Here is a 15,637-nt window from a genome sequence, read left to right as displayed (position 1 = left end):
TGAGAAGGATGCTGAAGTTGTTCTCAGGGCTCATGAGGGCAGGATAAAGAGGTGCCCCTGAAAGAACGAGGAATTTGAAGTAGGTGTGTGTGTGTGTGTGTGTGTGTGTGTGTGTGTGTATTCTTTAACAATTTCATATGAATATACAGTGTATACACCCACTATCTTGTGACAATTCGGTTGTTTTGTCCATTGTTGGAGGAGGTCTTCTCTTCCTACCCTCATGTGTAACTTTCTTGATGTGTCAACAGCACACAAGGTGACTTTGAGTCTGAAGCCTAGGGAAGGAAGTGAAAGAAACTCTGCCGAGGTTCTGGCATCAGAAACTGGTCTCATGCCAGGAAAGGAGGGGCCTCCTGTGCTGCACTCTTCCTTCTAACGATACGGTGAATTTCTTTCTGCCTTCCCTGCAGCAGAACCTTCTTTGTGGCTCTGGATGGTGTTTGTCCTCCATGCACTCCCCCGTCTCTAACAAGGTTTATGTGGAAGCCAATTGTCAATTCAAACTAACAAATGGTGCATGTGAACTTGAAGTTGTCCATAAATATCATCTAAAGACAAAACCATTAACTTTAGAACCATTGTGAACGAACAACCCTGAAGGAACCGATCTGGAATTTTCCAAAATTGAGACGGTCTTGACTCACAGACATTCCAGTTTATACTTCCTGTCATGTGGTCTCTTTCATTATGTAGTTATGAGTATCTATCATCTTGTATTTCTGTAACTATTAGGTAGTCACAGACCCTGATCAGGTACCCATGACCTTAGCCAGCCACTGCTCTGCTGCCACAACCCTGCTGAAGAAGAGTGGGGAGAAGCCTGGACAGGTAGGTGCGCATCTGAATTTCTGATATCAAGGGGGGTGAATAGTCTGAAAATTTCACAATTCCCTGATAGATTCCTCCTTGAGGGGACAAGCGTAGGCACTTCCTACTCCCACTCTAGACTTTGTGGCTTACCCAGTAGGGTTGTTTTCTTAATCCTTTGATGCTTTCCACACTGTGCCAGAGAAGTAAACTTATTTTCACAAAATACTCAAATGCCATGAGAAGAGGAAAAGAAGGATTTCTTAGGATAAACATCTCAGTGTGGGCGGGCAACCAGCAGTGGCCACTGACTGGTCCCTGATAGTGCAGTTGGTGGGGGAAGGATTAAATGGAGAGAACATTGACTATAAAAACTTTGAGTGAGACAAGAAGTGGTGCGAAAGATTCATCTCATACCGCTCTACTTAAGATGAGGCCTTTGGACATGGATGGAGACAGTCACATGCCAGCGATGAACTTGTTAATGAGATGGAAAACTGTTGAGCCGGATACATTAAGTAATCTTATTTTATACAGCCCGAAAAAGGTATCGCTCGTAATCACCCAGTCATCCAACCCCGGATGAATAAGTCCACAGCCTCCTTCGCTCTTCAGCACTTCCTGTTTTTCCTACACCATCTGATTTGAACTAAATTATTCCGTGTCTGCATCCAGCCCTGAGTCTCATGAACGGCACGGCCATCATTCAAACTGGAACTTCTGCTTACTGACATTTCCAGAGAGACTTTGTGCATGAGAGTTGCTGCTCTGACTCTTTCTTGATTTCAGGAAAGGCTCCCTGTATTTTCAAAAGTCTAGCTTTGCAAAATAATTATTTTCAAAAATTGTCCCAAGGACATAATAACCCCTGCCTAGAGAAATTAGGAGAAGGAAAGGTTTTAATGCCAACCTGTGATCTAAATGCTTCACACAATATGTCCCAGACCCAGATTATTAAGATATCAAAAGAAAGTATGGGGTTGGGGATTTAGCTCAGTGGTAGAGCGCTTGCCTAGGAAGCGCAAGGCCCTGGGTTCGGTCCCCAGCTCCGAAAAAAAGAACCAAAAAAAAAAAAATTCCATGAGTCAGAAAAAGCAGTAGAGAGTCTGACCCACAAATTATGGATAGAGGGTGTGGCTGGAATGGATTACTTTCTTTCTTTTTTCCCCAACCCCTGACTCATGGAATTTTTGAAACTCCTCCTCCTAGTACCTAAATTCCATTACAGCTTCTTTTAAACATTTAATTCCAGGCATTTAGGCTCTTGAAAGGGAAAGTCCCCACTTGTTTGGTTTCTGATATGGGCAACTTCCTTCTGGTCTGATGAGTTTCACCCTTTTCATAGAACTCTCTGCTCAGGTAGACTATCCCATGGCCGCTGGCTGATAGGAGCTTAAGTGGAATTCCTGGAAGTTGTATCATGTCATATCTCTGAGTGTTGATCTCACCTATCATCTTTATCACACCATAACTAGCGGGAAGGCAAGTTTCCCTCTCCGGCACTCATCATGTGGATCCTCCTCTCCTCTTACTGAGACCACAGACAGACAGAGGCACACTGCAGTTATCCACCAGACCAGTTCAATGGAGCAGGGTGAGCTCAGTAACTTACCATCATTGCCCACAGATTTCTTGGCATGTGCTTCCCTGGCATTCAGGGAGGACAGTGTCCTCTTTTTCCTCTGTGAGAAGAAGTGAAGTGGGTTTCATATAAAATCCCCTGAAGATTATGGATGTCCAAGCAAAGCCTGAAAGGCTGATTGTTTTCCGGGTAAGGGGAAGTGAGAACACGTAGAATTCTAGCCATACCTGGACCCCCCCCCCCCCGTCTTACTCCTATTGTACAAGTTACTTGCTTATCAATCTCACCAAAATACTCAACAAGAATGAATTAAGGGAGAAAGTGCTTATTTTGGTTCACCGTTGAAGAGGGATTTCATAGGTGGGAAGAAATGGTGGGATGTCTTAGTATTTCCTGTCCAGAACTTGAGGCAGTTTACATGTAGCAGACAAAACACAGAGAACGCAGAGCCAGGATCTCTTCATAGGCCTGCTTCACTAGCCAGGCCCTACTTCCCGAAGTCTTCTCAGTGGTGACATTTCAGACTTAACCACAATACCCTCCAAACCGCTTTGATGTTGCTGGCAGTAATTATACCCCTATGCTGATAGATGTCATCCTTTCATTCTGTGGAAAGAGTTCGGATTAGTTCTCCTGACCACTCCCTGATTATCGGAGACTTGACTTGTTCACTTAATTATGCTCACAGACCTTCCTGATGATATTTTTGTTGACACCATCTATGATAGCATGTATTGTCATCTCCAAACGTATTGACTATCTAATCCCAACAATGTGTTACTAAGTACTTCCTATGGTACAAGGACTTTGGTGGATGTGATTAAATAAAGAACCTTGGAGACTATCATGGAGTATTCAGTCAGATTCAATGTCGTCAAAGGGTTCCTCTCAAGAGGGAGACAGGAGGTGGTCACCATGGAAGCAGACGTTAAAGCGATATTCCTATAAACCAGTGACATCTGTAGCCTCTGAACGCCGAGATATCAGGGGAACTATTTGACACTACAACTTTAGGTGAAATTTATGATGGCTTCCTAACCCTTGTTTATCCCTTATAACTTAAAAAGAAAAAGGGTAAAATTGATGGAACTTATTGTTCTAACCAGATAAGAGACCATCTTGCTACACCCCCACAGATAAACATCACCATCACATTAAACATCCAAAGCCAGAGCAAACCCACAGAGCTGCCTGTATAGAGAGGGCAGAGGAAGGACACATGCTCTCTTGTAAATTAGACTAAAGTTCTGCAACACAGTGACACACTTTTCCTGGATCCATTAATGATTCTATGAAATATGTATATGCATACACATATACACAGATTGGTCAATACATCAATCAGCAGCTAGCTTCTTTTTTGTATTTAATTAGACAATTGATCAAACATATGCAAATAAATACTTTGACAGTGGGTTCTAATTTCCAAAGCCAGGCAGAATCCTGCAAAGGGTGGCTTCCCTTCATATGTATTGTTGAACTTAGTAGAACCCCTAAATTCATAACCTATGGCAGATTAGCAAATTTTCATAATCGTTCTGACATCTCAATTAAACTCCTATTTTTCTTTTAGTTTGAAGATGCTTGCATGATTCTGAACGTCTTCTTGCTTTATTTATTGCCTCCTTCCCAGGATTTTTCTTCTTTTATCCTCTTTCTATCTATCTAATACAGTTACAATGTTTCTCCTTACCCTTGGGAGGGAAGCTCAAGTCTATAGTATCCTATGATTGTATCATGTTTGGCTTACTGTTTTCTCAAAATGAGGGTGGTGCTTTCCTTCAGACTAGTAGAGACATTGTGTTCTGCATTTGCCACAAAAAAAAAGCAAAACAAAAGGAAACAAAAGAAACCAAATCAATCATATATCCATCGATGGTGGAAGAAAAGCTGCCCTTTCATTTCCTCCTCCCTAATTGCTATTGTAGACAAAGATAGATAGGCAAGTCCCAGCTATGGAAACTGCTGAGGGCAGTGCGGGACACAGGATGGGTAATGCAAAGATCTGTCTCCACCATCAGGTGCTTTTGGCTTTGATGGATTGAGTAGCTCAGAATCCCAGGACATCACAGTGTCCCTGCAAGATATGATTATCTTGTGTGCAAAGGACACTCTTGAAAAATGCACCATGACTATACAGGTGTGTGAAGACTGTTCCTATGCTGTCCATTTTAAGCAAGAAGCAGGCTATGCATGCTTGAGTACAGTTATAGAAGACTCCCAGTCCGAACTTGATAAGCTTCCCAGACTTAGCAGTAACTTGGCTGCTTATTCGGCCAGGAAACTGTAAAGATCTGTTTGCTGGGGAAGGACTGAGGACTTCCTTCTCTTTTTAAAACTCAAATTAGTGAGACTGTCCTTTCTGCTTTTTCTTTCTTCTTCTTTCTTTCTTTTTTTTTTTTTAACGAATCCACCTCCAGTCCAGATGGCATAAGGAAGCACAAGTTGCAGGACAAAATAACAAACAACAGTAATTACACTTTTCAAATATTCATCCATTGGTATGCAATTCAGGAGACTGGGAAAGGTTTGAGGACAGCTTCAAGGATAAACAAGATGAGCAAAGTCTAAGGTACCTGTGATTCAGAGGCAGGGGATAGAGAAGTGACATTTATTTATGCAGGGCTGGGACAAATCGTTTTAATTTTGAGTGCGCTCTCCAGCTTCCTTTAGCCAGGACCTGCAGGAAGAAAGTGAGGGGGGAGCATTGCCTGGATGAGAAGTGTGATTTTGGAAGGATGCCAGCTTCAGAAGCAGCCAGAATGGGCTGAGAGGCTGACAGCTGCTGACAGTGACAGTCCAGAAAGCAGTGGCTCGGTTCTGTCCCTTGATCCCTTCTGCATATTTTATTAGTCGGGTCATTGTCCTGGTGGCCACCATGACCTCTCCTTCCTGAGGTCATCGGAGACCTGGTTGCTAAGCTCAGATTTGCCTCCGTCCTAACACTTCTTTCTCTACAAAGTAGAACATCAAAGACCACCACTCCATGGCCTCTGCTTCCTCTGGTTTCCAGGCTAGTTCTCTGGACTTTTATTTGCCTGTCTGCTCTCTTTCCCTTCCTTTCCTGCCAATCCTCTTCACCCTGATTCTCACACTCCTCCTCCCGGTCCTCCCATTCTTTCTCCTCTTCCTCCTATTCGCCCTGTAGCATCCTTCATGCCTTGAGACCCAGTTATCAATTCCGTTACTCTCAAACACTACGGCAGCATCCTAACTCGCCCTGCTCTGCTTTGACCAGTTTCGGCGATCTATTGATAGTCATCACCAGATGTCTCTGTGTCAGCTCACACACATCCTCCAGGATCCTCTTGTGATTCCTGTCTGTTACAAGCACTATAACCCCTTTCTGTCCCTGCTTCCTACCCACGTCAATGTCCTTCTTGACCTAACGTTAACACTTTGGTTATACCTTTTATCTTTTCACCCATCTCCCTTTCTCTCTTTCCTTCCTGTTTTTCCTCTTCTCCTCCTCTCCTTTATCTCCCTCCATTTATCTCTCTCTTTTGTCTCCCCATACCTCTTTCTCGTCTTGTTAGCTGGTCAATTACTTCAATTGCTTTCCATTGATCTTTTAGAATTGCAATTATTCTAGAACAGACACATTAATTCTAATTTCTTCTTCTTCCAGATTATGAAATGTTTCAAACAAAGGGAACAGCTGAATTTGGTATTTGTGAAAAAACATCCAGATATTACAAATAACAATGTTTTATTGTGCTACTGCAGACTTTTTTTAAAGGACATAAAACATCAAAATCTGTCATCTCCTGCCACATCCTTCAAGGCTCGGTCCTGAAAAACTGACTAAGGAAACAAGGGATTAAGAAAGGACAGACACATACACAGAAAAGCTGTGACCCAGCGGGCTGTGCTCACTCTGGAGGAGGGTCCCTACCACGAATCAACCCAGAAACTCAGCGTGTTTAGTAGAGACAGCACAAAGATGTAGGTTTAGCTAATCTCAGTGAGAGGGCTTTGCAGGAAATCAGTTTCAGGTTGCAATTATCAGGAAGGAGGAGGAGGTTACAAGGACTGGGTTCTGTACACACGGTCAACTTCCACCAACAGAGCAGAGAAAGCATTGCTGATGCCCTGAGCCTGACTCTGGGAGGCTTTGCCAATTCACAGGGGCCCGAGGTTGTGGGGTTCTTTTTGAAGTTTAATTTATTCACTTTAAAACCCAATGTTAGCTTCCCCTCTCGTCCCCGTGCTGCCTTACACAAGTCTTCTTTTCATTCTACCTTTGAAAAGGGAAAGCCCGTCTGTGAGTGTCATTCCCACCAACACCACAACCCCCACACCCCACTCCGACATATCGACACCCCTATACCTCGAACCCTACCTCCTCACCTCCAAACCCTTATCCTGCAAGACACCACCCCCACCTCAAATCCCCCAACCACCGCATATCACGTTGCTGCTGGGCTAGGTACATTCTCTCTCATTGAGGCCAAGCAAAGGGGTGTCCATTTAGGGCATCGGAATCACAGGCAGGCAGAAAACATACTGAGGGACAGTCCCTGCTCCAGCTGTTGGGAGAGCCACATGAAGATCAAGCTGTTCATCTGCTACAGATGTGCAAAGAGTCTATGTACAACTCATGCTCACTCTTGGGTTAGTAATTCAGTCTCTGAGACCCTCAAGCATCCAGGTTAGTTGACTCTGTAGGTCTCCCTATGGAGTCCCTGTCTTCTTCCAGTTTCTCAAGCCTTCACCCAACTTTTCCTAAAATTCCCAAAGCTTCATCTAATGTTTGACTGCAAGTCTTTAAATCTCTCTCCATCAACTGGTGGGTGGAGCCTCTCAGAGGACAGTTATGCTAGGCTCCTGTCTGCAAGCATAACAGAGTGTCAGGGATCGGTCTGAATTTGGAGCAGTCATGGACTGACCATCTTGTAGGCAAGACACATTATGGGTCGAAGGTTTCATGGGTGGGTTCCTGTTCTTCTCCTTCTACTGGGAGTCCTGGCTGATTATAGGGAGTGGCCACTTCAGGATCCAAATCCCCCATTGCTAGAAGTCTCAGCTACAGTCGCTCCCATAGACTCTCTTGCACCTCTCCCCATCCCAGATCTCTGACTGATCCTAGAGATTGCCCCCACTGCCGATTTCCCCTTCCTCTCCCCTGCTCTCCCTGTATAATCTCCCTGTCCCTGCCCTGCTACCTTCCCATCTGCTCTTCCACCCAGTTCTCTCCTTCCACCTCCAATATCAATTCTGTTTCCCACTTTGAGAAAGATTCAACTATCGTCCCTTGTGTCATCCTTGTTGTCTGGCTTCGGTTGGGTTGGTTATCCTGTACTTTATGGCTAATATCCACTTACAAGTGAGTACACTCCAAGCATGTTCTTTGGGGTCTGGGTTACCTCCTTCAGAATGATATTTTCTAGTTTCATTCATTTGCTTGCAAAGTTCATGATGCCTTTGTTTATAATGGTATTCCATTGTCTAAATAAACTACATTTTCTTTATTCATTCTTCAGTTGAGGGGCATCTAAGTTGTTTCCAGTGTCTGGCTACTATGAATAAAGCTGTTATGAACATAGTTGACCAAGTGTCCCTGTAGTATAGTAGGGAATCTTTTGGGTATATGCCCAGGGGTGGTATAGCTGGGTGTTGAGGAAGAACTAATGCCAATCTTTTGAGAAATCACCGAGTTGATTTCCAAGGAGATTGTACGTTTGCCTTTCTGCCAGCAGTGGAAGAGTGTCCCCCATGCTCCACAACCTTGGGAGCACATGCTGTCCTTTGAGGGTTTTACTTTAGCTACTTGGATGGGTATAAGTATCTCAGGTTCATTTTTGTTTGCATTTCTCTGATTTCTAAGAACTTAGAACATTCGTTTAGGTGCTCCTTGGCCATTCAAGATCGCTGTATGTTGAGAATTCTCTGTTCCTCTTTGTAGCCCGTTTTTAACTGGAACATTTGGATCATGGGTGTCTAACTTCCTGAGTTCTTTATATATTTTTTATAGTAGCCCTCTGTCAAATACATGGTTAGAAAAGATCTTTTCCCAATCTATAGACTGGGAATTTGTCTAATGACAGTGTCCTTTGACTTACAGAAGCTTTTCAGTTTATGAAGTCTAAATAATTGATTCTTGACCTTATTGCCTGGCCATTGCTGTTCTGTTCAGAAACTTGTCTCCTGTACCAATGAGTTCAAGGCTATTTCCCACTTTCTGTTATATTAGATTTAGTGTATCTGGTTTGATCTTAAGGTCTTTGGTCTACTTGGACTTGTATTCTGTGTAGGGTGATAAATATGGATCAACTTGCATTCTTTTATATGCAAACATCCGGTTAGAACAGCACCATTAATTGAAGATGCTTTCCCTTTTCCATTGTATGGTTTCTGCTCCTTTGTCAAAAGTTAAGTATTTGTAGGTGTGTGGAATTATTTCTGGGTCTTCAATTAAATTCCATTGACCCATTTGTCTGTCTCTATACCAACACCACGCAGATTGTTTTACTGTTGCTCTGTAGTACAGCTTGTAGTCAGGGACGGTGATGCCTCCAGAAGTTCTTTTATTGCTAAGGATCATTTTAGCTATCCTGGGTCTTTTGTTTTTCCATATGAATTTGAGAATTACTATTTCAAGATCTGTAAAGAATTGTGTTGGGGTTTTGATAAGGAATGCATTGCATCTTTAGATTACTTCTGATAAAGATGGCCATTTTCATTATGTTAATCTGGCCAATCCATGAGCATGGGAGATCCTTCCACCTTCTGATATCTTCCTCAACTTCTTTCTTCAGAGTTCTTGCCTTACAGGTCTTTCACTTGCTTGGTTAGAGTTACACCAACATATTTTATACTATTTGTGGCTACTGTGAACAGTACTATCTCCCTAACTTCTTTCTCAGGCCATCTATCACTTGGTTAGAAGAAGGTTACTGATTTCTTTGAGTTAATTTTATATTTAGACACTTTGTTGAAGGTGTTTATCAGCTGTAGAAGTTCTCTAGTAGAATTTTGAGGTCATTTATGTATGCTTTCATATCATATGCAAATCAAGATACTTTGACTTCTTCCTTTCCAATTGTGACCCTTTGATCTACTTCAACTGTCTTATTGCTTTAGCTAGAACTTCAAGTACTATATTGCAGATGTCGGGGGAGAGTTGACAGCCTTGTCTTGTCCCTGACTTTAGTGAATATGCTTTAAGTTTATTTGATGTTGGCTACTGGCTTGCTGTATATTGCATTTATTGAGTTTAGAAATGTACCTTGTTTCCCTATTCTTTCCAAGACTTTGTATCATGAAGAAGTGTTGAATTTTATCAAAGGCTTTTTCTGCATCTAGTCAGATAATCACGTTTTTTTCTTTCAGTTCGGTTATATGGTGTGTTGTTACCTTGATTGATTTTCATATGTCGAACCACACTTGAATCCATGGAATGAAGGAATGAAGCCTACTTCATCATAGTGGATGTTCATAAGGGAAATTGATCTGAAATTCTTTCTTTGTTGAGTCTTTGTGTAGCTTAGAAATTAGGGTGACTGTAGTCTCATAGAAGTTTCATAATGTTCCTTCTGTTTCTCTTTGTGGAATAACTGAGGAATATTGGTGTTAGCTCTTCTTTTAAATTATGAGCTAAAACCATCTGGGCCAACCCCTCTCCCCCCCCCCTTTTTTTTGGTTGGGAGACATTTAATGACTATTTTTATTTCCTTGGCGGTTATAGAATTATTTAAATCATTTTCTTGTTCTTGATATTAATGACCAATAATGATTACTTCCTGCTATTTTGATGTTCATAAGAGTTAAGTGTGTGTGTTTCTCTTCTATTGGTTTTAAGAGTATGACATTACTATCTCTCTGTCTCTATCTTTTCTTGAGTGTATTTAGTCTCACTGGGTTGGACTTTTCCTTCTAGTATCCTCTGTAGTGGAAAGGTATTGTTTAAATTCTTTTTCATGGAATATCTCATTTTCTCTATCTGTGATGATTGAAAGTTTTGCTGGGTACAGTAGTCTAAGCTGACCTCTGCCCAGGTTGTTCTAGTTTCTAGAGTCTCAGAAGAGAAATTGAATGTAATTTTGATAGGTCTGGCTTTATATGTTACTTGATCTTACCCTTTGTTACTTGACCTTTTCCCCTTGCTGCTTTTAAAATTTATTCTTTGTTCAGTATATTTAGTGTTTTGATTATCATGGGGCAGGAGGATTTTCTTTTCTGGTCCAATCTGTTTGGTGTTCTGTAAGCTTCTTGTACCTTTATAGGAATCTTTTTCTTTAGGTTATATACATTTTCATTTATGATTTTGTTGAAGATATTCTGGGCTTTTAAGTTGGAAATCTTCTCCTTCTTGTATTCCTATTATTCTTGGGTTTGGTCTTTTTCATAATGTCTCCAATTTACTGAAAGTTTTGTTTCATGAACTTTTATTTTTTTTTATTTTCTTTGACTGATATTTTGAATTCTTCGATCATATCTTCTATACCTGAGAGTCTCTCTTACATCTCCTATATTCTATTGGTGATGCTTATGTCTGCACTTCTTGCTCTCTTAACCTAGATTTGCCATCTCCAAGATTGCCTCAATTTGTCTTTTCTTTATTTTTTTTCAAGTATTCTTTTCAAGTATTGGACAGTTTTTTTTTTTCATGTTCTTCACCTGATTGAAATTTCCCATATTTCTTTATATTCATTTGCTTCTCTTTTAATGCTCCTGTCTGTTTGAATATATTTTTCTGTATTTCCTTAAGGGATTTATTCATTTCCTCTTTAAGGCCTCTATCAATCTTTATAGGATTGAATTTAAGATCCTCTTCTTGTGCTTCAGTTTCAGTAGGATAACCAGGGTTTGTTGTAGCAGGATATCAGGGCTCTGGTGGTACCATATAGTTCTGGGTCTTGTTGATTGTTTCTTACACTGTCCTTTAAGCTTCTGGTTTTCCCTGGGTTTGACTGAACGATCCTGATAACAGCAGGATTTCTTGGGGAAATGGGGAGAGCAGTGGACCAGACAATGGAGGTCAGGGTACGGGATTTACTGTCTGTGCCTCAGTCATACCCAGCTTCATATGCTGTATTCCTGACACACCCTACTCTGTAGGCTGTGTCCCAGTCAGACACAATGGGGATGGGATTGGTGGAACAGGATTCCAAGCTGGTTAGTTTGGGGGCCCCTGAAAGTTTCTACAAAGAAGCAGGTGCTCTTGGGGTCCAGCAAGTTTCCTCTAGACTTAAAAGCAAGCACAGAATTAGACAGTGGTTGTGGAATTCTTGACATGGCCATACACTTAATAATACATATTCACCCAGTATTTAATCTGTTCTCTGCAGTGTCTACTACCATATATTGTCCTCTCTTTTCACAGAAGTAACAGCACCATCCTGAAAATGGAAATTGCTGCCATTTTTAAATATGGTTAATATATAATATAATGATAATACATAATATACATAATAATAGAATAGAATAATGTATAATATTGTTTTAGGATGAAATGTTCTATAAATATCTGTTAAATCCATTTGGTTCATAACTTCTGTTAGTTTTTCTATATCTCTGTGTAGTTTCTGTCTCCACGATCTGTCCATTGATGAGAATGAGGTGTTGAAATCTCCCACTATTATTGTGTGAGGTGTAATGTGTGCTTTGAGCTTTAGTAAGGTTTCTTTTATGAATGTAGGTGCCCTTGCATTTGGAACATAGATATTTAGGGTTGAGAGTTCATCTTGGTGGATTTTTCCTTTGATGAATATGAAGTGTCCTTCCTTATCTTTTTTGATAACTTTTGGTTGAAAGTTGATTTTATTTGATATTATAATGGCTACTCCAGCTTGTTTCTTTGGACCATTTCCTTGGAAAGTTGTTTTCCAGCCCTTTACTCCAAGGTAGTATCTGTCTTTGTCTCTGAGGTGTGTTTCCTCTATGCAGTGAAATGCTGGGTCATCTTTATGTATCCAGTCTGCTAATCTATGTCTTTTTATCGGGGAATGGAGTCCAGTGATGTTAAGAAATATTAAGGAATAATGGTTGTTATTTCCTGTTATTTTTGTTATTGGAGGTGGAATTATGTTTGTGTATCTCTCTTTTGGTTTCATTGCAAGGAGATTAATTTCTTGCTTTTTCTAGAGTGTAGTTTCTCTCCTTGTGTTGGAGTTTTCCATCTATTATCCTTTGTAGGGCTGGATTTGTAGAAAGATATTGTGTAAATTTGGTTTGAGAGTTCTGCTGGTATAAGAGCCTGGGCTGGCGTTTGTGTTCTCTTAGGATCTGTGTGACATCTGCCCAGGATCTTCTGGCTTTCATAGTCGCTGGTGAGAAGTCTAGTATAATTCTGATAAGTCTGCTTTTATTTGTTATTTGACCTTTTTCCTTTACTGCTTTTAATACCATATTTTTCTATGGTATCTTCTGCCCCTGAGATTCTCTCTTCTATCTCTTGTATTCTATAGGCGATGCTTGCATCTATGACTCCTAATCTCTTTCCTAGGTTTTCTATCTCTAGGGTTATCCCCCTTTGTGATTTCTTTACTGTTTCTATTTCCAGTTTTAAATCCTGAACATTTTTTAAATTCCTTCACCTGTTTGGTTATGTTTTCCTATAGTTCTTTAAGGGATTTTGTGTTTCCTTTTTAAGGGATTTTTTTCCTCTTCCTCTTGTTTACTTGTGTTGTCCTGTATTTTCTTAAGGGGGTTACTTATGTCCTTCTTAAAGTCCTCTGTCATCATCATAAGATATGATTTTAAAACCAAACCTTACTTTACCTGTGTGCTTGGATATCCAGTACTTACTGTGGTGGGAGAACTGCGCTCTGATGATGCCAAGTAGCCTTGATTTCTGTTGCTTAGGTTCCTATGCTTGCTTCTCTCCATCAGGTTGTCTCTGGTGTTAGCTTGTCTTGCTGTCTCTGACAGTGGCTTTGCCCTCCTGTAAGCCTGTATGTCAGAGCTCCTGTAGACCTGGGAGGGGAGAGGAATTTCCATATATAAAATTATATGGAAACTACTATCCCTGCTGGCTACAGACCCAGGTTCTTTAAGATCACCCATGCTTCTGCCCATTATCCCTCACCCACTGTTCTGTAAACAAGCCTCGTAAACAAACTAGTTACCCCAGGTGAACGTGATTGTAACTGCATCTCAATTTGGCATTGTAACCATAGGAGGAGGGGGTAAATATTCATGTCTCTCTAAGGAAAGGAATTTTAGCCACAACAACTTTGCATATTTATTAAAAATGTCTTTAGGCAATATGCACAGAACCGATTATAGGGAATGTGCATCCTCAACTACAACAGAAATTATTTTCAAGTTGTTCTTGAGAAGTAGTGTATTTCCATGCACTCCTAACACCAGCAAAGAGAGATCCTGCTCCGACACGGGCTCAGCAGCACATGGTGTTATCAGAGTTCCGAAGCTTGTCGATTTAATGAAAGCAAACTCTTTTCCTGTTTCACGTTGCATTTGTGTGGTTCCCAGTGACAGTCAATATCTTTTTATACATTTGTTGACCTGCTAAATATCCTTTTTTTCTCATCTCCCACGAGCATCCCTCTTTATAATAGATTTCCTATAATCATCAGCTGATCGTTGCATTGTGCTGTTTGTGACTTTAACGTATGATCCTCTTTTGGTTAGATACAGATGTATGTGGAAACTTTATGGTATATTTCTGCTCTTGATTTCTAAGTCAATATGCTGTACCTTAAAAAAATTTTGTATAGTTTTTGTTCTCTTGAACTATTTTCTCCCATAGTCCAATATGCCTTTCTTCATATTCCAGATGTCTTTGAAAAGAATTATCATTTCCCACTAGTGAGTAGAATAGGGAAAATGTTTATTAGAACATTTTGGTTTGGTGTGTTTCACATAATTCTCTACTGATTGGTGACATGTTTCATTACAGTGAGAGAGCACAAAGTCTCCAAAGTTTTGAGCATGTGATTTTGTCTTATAAACATGTAATATTTTGCTTAGATTGTTTTGCTCTACTGCTCTAGGTACATATTCTATTCTTGGTTAATTGCTCTTATATTGTTAAGTAATATTCTTACCTCTCAAAGTATTACTTGCTAAGAACTCAAACGTGTCTCTTGCAATAATCAGTTTGTTCTAGTTGCTGTTTGAATGAGTGGCTTTATAGGATGCTTTGCCTTTTCAGTGTTGCTTCTTATTTATAGTGGGCTGCATTTTTATACATCATTGAGTCATTAACTTTAGGTCCAGTGTGGCAGTCTGTTCTTTAAACTAATTAATTTTACGATTTATGTTCAATATTATCATTAACATCGTGTAGTAAGATGGCACCATCTTTTCAGTATAATTATTGGCATTATGTCATTATAAGGCATAATCTTTCCAGGTTGTTTTCTATATGACTTGTGTTTTCTCCAGACTCTTTTCCTTCCTTCACATACATCTGCTTCACATTGGAGTGTAGTACGTCATGATTCTGCTTTTATCTTCTATATTAGCTTTTTACTTTATGATTCTTGTTTGAAGAGTTTATTTTTATTATTTTAAATTATGTGTATATGTTATATCTGCTCTCTCCTGCATTTCGTAAAGATTGTGATTTGATATTTTATATTGCATTGTTTTAAGGGTAATATTCCTACTCTTTCCAGTTTCTCATGTTTTGTGCTGAAATCCCTGAATGTTAGACATGCAAGTTGCTTCCAGATTATGAATTTTTTCATAATATTTTAGGAAAATGCATAGATAGCCTAATGAACTGCATTTTACAAATTTTTGCTGAATGGCCACAATTCCTGTATATGCCACCATGATTTACAAGGTATTATAATAAAACATGGCAGTCTTAGTTAGGATTTCCACTGCTGGGAAGAGACACAATAACCAAGACAACTCTTTTAAAGGACAACATTTAATTGGGGGTGGTTTACAGGTTCTGAGTTTCAGTCTACTGGCGTCAAGGAGGGAACATGGTAGTGTCCAGGCAGGCATGGTACTGAAGGGGCTGAGAATTCTACATCTTGATACAAAGGAATCCAGGAGCAGCATATCTTCCAGGAAGCTAGGAGGAGGGTCTCAAAGCCCATTTCCACAGTAACGAACTTCCTCTAACAAGGCCACACTTACTCCAACAAGGCCACACCTCCACTTCCTGGGTCAAGCATATTCAAACCACGACAGTGTCTCCTAGGGTAAATTAATGATTATGGCTAGTATTTATCAAGTGCTTAAAAGTATGAGAGGCACTGTGCAGAGTATTTTAAGTCTATAACTTCATTTAGGTCACTCTGTCACTGTGATGGAGCAAGTAAG

This window comes from Rattus norvegicus, chromosome 17 (assembly GCF_036323735.1).
Source record: "Rattus norvegicus strain BN/NHsdMcwi chromosome 17, GRCr8, whole genome shotgun sequence".
Lineage (NCBI taxonomy): Eukaryota > Metazoa > Chordata > Mammalia > Rodentia > Muridae > Rattus > Rattus norvegicus.
Note: the sequence above shows the minus strand (reverse complement) of the source record.